The 5,187-nt window shown below is 46.9% G+C and overlaps 1 long non-coding RNA gene across 1 annotated transcript in view; it reads right to left on the bottom strand.

Annotated features, from left to right (window-relative positions):
* Nucleotides 1–753: 753 nt before the first annotated feature.
* The window catches only part of LOC102490345 (uncharacterized), a 5,474-nt gene continuing 1,040 nt past the window's right edge, over nucleotides 754–5,187 (bottom strand). The window contains exons 2-3 of the long non-coding RNA XR_337371.1: nucleotides 3,407–3,452; nucleotides 754–1,036 (exon numbers count right to left, since the gene is read on the bottom strand). This is a non-coding gene — a long non-coding RNA (uncharacterized LOC102490345). The remainder of the gene's footprint in view (nucleotides 1,037–3,406; nucleotides 3,453–5,187) is intronic.

A 5,187-nucleotide genomic window follows, 5' to 3' on the forward strand; every position in this document is an offset into this window, starting at 1 on the left:
GGAAAGCAAGGCAAACAAACCTCTTCCTGGCTTGGAGGAAATTTACTTATTATTTTATTTTATTTTTGGAGAGGATTTTGCCATAGGGCACATGCACTCACCAGACAGACAGAGAAAGACACAGACATAGAAAGCAAAAAATCACCCACCAGGGGGGATGGCCACGCCGCAATTCCTTCTCCATTCTCCTCTCAGGATCTGGGGCATGCACGCACACGTGCCCAGCTTGAGTTTTAAGGCACCGGGACTCTACTGTGTTTAGAAGCAGCAGGACCTTAGGGCCAGAATGTTCCCAGTCGCCTCTGTCCTCCACAGCAAGGGAGGGCAGTGAGTGGGTGGGGAGCAGTCTGGAAGACCATTCAGCTGCGACCTTCCCATGCATCCCTGAGTGGCTGCTCTGGAAGTAGCCTTGAGTGCAGGATGCGGGCCAGCTCGTCAGAATGAATGACACTCAGCCCCAGCTGGAAATCAGCGCCCCCTCACCAGGGACTTGTCCCACCCCTTCCTGCACCTATTCGAGGTCCCAAAGTGAGGATTAGGATGGCAGGATCGAGGGCAGGGAAGGATATTTGGTCAGAACAAAAGCTTCATGGCCTGTGGGAACTTCTGTGATTTGCAGGGCCTATGGATGGTGACTCAGGAATGTCACCTCCTTGTCCTTTTGAGTGAATGGCATTTCCATAACAGATTCCATCCATACCACACTAGCTCCAGTGAGGACACAGGAGCAGACACATGCATCATTGAGCTCTTTATTGGTAACGTGAGTTAGCACACAGGGACAGAAACATGGGTCACCGAGCTCTTCATAGACAACGTGGGTGCTGAGGAGATAAGGGCAGTGCGGGCAGCCGGGCTGCTCAGGTGAAGACATTAGAAGAACCCCTCTCCCGTCTGGCTCCCGAAGAAGGACGGCACGTTACGGGTTATTTGCTATGATGATGAAAACGGGCTCAGGCTGTGCAGGAGGTGCGTTGCTCTCAGTTAAAGCCCTCTGTTGCCTCCTGTACTTGGCCCGCCTGTTCTTAAACCAAGCCTGCAATCAGAGGGAAAGGGCTTGGCTGAGCACATGCACCAGTTCATGCCATAACAGAAAAGCAGAGCCTGCAACTCTTTATACCCCTGACACCGTGAACCGCAGCAGACGCTTCCTTATGGCTAACTCACTACCTCCAGAGAGTTCCCACCAAACTCCCCCCAGCTCCGCTTTAGCGAGCACTGCAGAAGTGCCGAGCTGTGGAGGAAGCTTGTTATTACTCTGTCTCTCCTCACAACTGGGACATTCTTCCGTGGTTTCTTCCTGTGTTGGATACAGGTCTAACTTAGACCCCTGCGCCTGGCCTCTAGTTTAGACCAAGACTTGAACCCCGGAATCCCATGTGGTCCCAGCCTGCCGAGCTCAGTGCCTTGGCAGCGTGCACCGCGGTGGCTGGGCCTCATCCCTCAGGCAGAGGGAAAAGCGTGGACCTGGCAGTTCAGTAAGATGGTAAGGGCCATGTGGAGAAGGGGTCACAGCCTGGCTCCTCCCTACATAGCTGCCAGGTGTTACAATGCAATCAGCCAAACCCCTTAGGTAGAAGTCACAGTCCTCGCGGTGGTCTAGTTCACGGGGGTTTCATGGTACTTAATCCTTTTGGAAGTCCCCACACTGCAACTTGTAAGTGACATGAAGGGACTTCTCTCCCTCCCTGATGGCTCATTTCCAGTCTGTCATCTAAGGAGTTGCTTTCTCTCTGCGCCATGCACAGACAGTGAAAGGGGCCAGTGTAACAGGGCTCCTTCTGGGGGACCCAAATGCACCACTGGTCGACTCTCCACCTACAGAACCAAAGTGCACAGTGGCCTACCCCGGGGATGGCTGGAACTAGGTCTGTATGCCCAATACTGCTTTCAATAGCAGACCATTATATTTGCATAAGATAGGGGAAAAACTGGATTTAGCTTCTTGGGGCAAATTCATACTATAGAGTTGGAAACAGACAAGAATGCCCAGTCTTTTCCCTTATTTGTTTCTTGCGGCTCAAACGTGCCTTCAGAACAACGTTGAGAGAACACTGTAAACCGGGGTGGGTGGGAGCAAGCAATTCACCAAATCCGAGGGTCGTTTTTTCCTCTGAATAAGCTTCCTCAGCCTCAGAAAGAGGGTCCACCCTGCTCCCAATTTGTCCCGTCTGAGCCAGGCCCAACTCAGAGATCTGCACTGTGTCTCCCACTGGCACGGACTCTGCAGCAAAGCTCATGATAAAGTCAATGTGATTTTTCTTTTCCTTTGTATTTTGGTGGTGGAGGGTTGCTATCCCATTGATAGAACTTGTTTTCTTTCCTCTCAAGCAGTAATTGTTGGATTCAATGACCTCTAATCACCATTGCCTGAAGGGATGAATCGTGCTTGAAAAGAAAACCCTGAAATACAGGCCACCCCAACAAAACAGTTTCCAGAGAACCCAGGCCTTCAAAATGTTTCCATCACAAGGGAAAATATAAATCTTTAAGTGTTAGACATTCCTGAAGAGAATACTCACTCAAGCCTTGAGCAGTTCCATAATGTGGAATTTCTGTTGCGTCTGCAAGACCTATTAGGACTATAATTTTTTTCTAATCTTTTCTTTCTTGGAGGACAACCAACATTTACTCAAAGTATTGAGTAACTAAACTATTCTTTCTGTTTAATTTTTCGACAAATTTCCAACTATGCAGACCTTCCTCTTATTCCAGAATAGTAAAAGTGAGGGCTGCCACTCTCTGGACGACCTTACCAGAAATTTGAAAGCAAAAAGAGGACCAGGCTGTTGGACTTGCACGGAATCTTTTCACATCAGCTCTGCTTGAGTAAACACAGTTTAGTTACCATAGAGAGTGTGGTGTGGGGCAATTTCCCCCTCACCCCAATATGTACGAATTCACTCAGTCAGCCTAGCGCATATGCCTGCCTTGAATCCTATTAAGGACAATGGAACCCCTCATAGCCCGGCTGCTCCCACATTAGTCTGGGCACTCTCCAGGTCCTTCTGAGCCCGACGCGACCCCGGGCCCGTGTGCTCCCTGAAGGACACCAGTGCGAGAAGGGGCTGATAGACACATGCAGGTATAGAAAGGGGTGTGTCATTATGCATACCTCTGCTATACATGTGTGTGTTTAACTTGTACACAGCATCGGAGGAGCTGTTGGATTTGTTTTCCCTTAGCCAATCGCGTCTCTCCTGGAACTGGGAGGGAACCCTAAGCTGGAGGTTATTTATCCCATTTTCCTCCCAGAGAGACTCCGAAGTTCAAATTTGCAAATCTAAATAAGACACACATGAGAGAGTCCCTTCAGAAGGTCAAGGACCAGATGTCTAAGTCCTGATGCAGGTTTTAGAATGAGTGTTCTAATTGTTGTTTGTTTGTTTGTTTCAGGCTTACTCACATGCACTCTGTTTTCAGTCACATCTATGCGTCTTCCAAGCTCCCTTCTGTGGAGAGAAAACCATGTGTGCTTAGTATTTAGAGTTGGGGGGATGAAATTAAATATAGTATGCATGGTTTGTGCTTATTTTTAAATTTACACTCTCCTCTCACAATCCCCAAGCACCGTTTTCTGTCACTCCTAGCTACAGGCTTGCTGTACAAATGATTTGCCAGTATTACCAAACGTAAGGTGGAATTGACAATTATTATAAATCATTTAAATTCACTACTAAATTAAATCAATGCAAAATACATAATGAGCGAGTCATCAACATTTTAAATAAAGGATCCATCACCGCAATTGCATGGCAGTCTCAGTCTCCCTACTCTCATTCCAATAAAATTGTATTTATTAATCAGGTCACCAGCACAGGCAATGAAAGAAAAACACATACATGGGACTGTGTAGAAATTAAAAACCTCAGTGTCTCAAAGCACACAACCAACAGAGCGAAAAGTAACGCTCAGTTGGGAGAAAACATTTCCAAATCATACACTCATAAGTGGTCAATATTCTGAATATCTAAAGAGCACCTAAGACCCATACTATAAAAAACAAAGACTGAGATTAAGCAATGGATAAAGGGGGTTAGCAGGTTGCATGGTGGTTAAGGCAGCTGGATCCCACATGGCGGACTCTGGGGTTTGTGTCCTGGACCAGGCAGATTGAAAATCACCCCTGGCACACGCGTGTGTATGTGTGCCCAAAATCCTTAGAGGAAAAGTGAAGAGAAAAGATTGTTATGTGGCCATGCCACCCATGGATTGATTTTCCATTTTCTCTCTGTCTCTGTTTCTCCAGAAAGTGCACGTGCCCCGTGGAAAAAATCTAAAATAATACGTGTGAACTTCCAAGTATAGATGGTAGTACTACCATAAATGTAAACAGAAATGGACAAAGGAATTGAAGAGGAATTTCTCCAAAGAAGATGTACAAATGGCCAAAGGAACATGAAGAGATGCTTGACATCATTAATTACTAGAGAAATGCAAATAAAAACTACAAGGATGTCACCTCCCAGCAATTGGAATGGCCACTATCAAATAGCAGAACATACTCAGTGCTGGCGAGGCGGTGGAGAAATGGGAACCCCTTTGCACTACCGGTGGGAATGTAAATTGGTGCAGTATCCATCAAAAGGGGTGATTGCCCCCAAATTTAAACACAGAATTATCATATGAGTTAGAATTTTTTGTTTCTGGGTATATGCCCCAAAGAACTGCAAATACAGACTTGCAGAGGTATTGTAGACCCAGAATCTCACCAGCATTATTCTCAAGAGCCCAAAGTTGCAACTAACCCACACTCCTCTCCACAGAGGAATGATAAAATAAAGGGGGGAGGGAGGCGGTAGATGCATACCCAGAATATTCGACAGCCTTAAAAGGGAAGGAACCTTGGGACCAGCAGGTGGCGAAATGGTTATGTCATTGGACTCCTACATAATTGACCACGATTCAGGTACTAGAACCGGTCGGTGGCTTAAGCTCATGCTAGCCGTACGTGTGTGCGTTTATGCCCAAAATCCTGAGCAGAAAATGGAGGAGAAGGGTTTATAGTATGGCCATCTCCCTTGGGGGGTTTTGTCTCTGTCTCTCCAGTGAGCACACGTGCCCTATAGCAAAAACCTCTCTTAAACATTTTTTTTTTTTGGAGAGATTTTCACTGTAGGGCGCGTGCGCTCGCCAGACAGACAGAGAGAGACATAGAGACAGAAAGCGAGAAATCACCCCCCAGGG

The sequence above is a fragment of the Tupaia chinensis genome, unplaced genomic scaffold (assembly GCF_000334495.1).
Source record: "Tupaia chinensis unplaced genomic scaffold, TupChi_1.0 Scaffold145659_1, whole genome shotgun sequence".
In the NCBI taxonomy this organism is placed as follows: domain Eukaryota; kingdom Metazoa; phylum Chordata; class Mammalia; order Scandentia; family Tupaiidae; genus Tupaia; species Tupaia belangeri.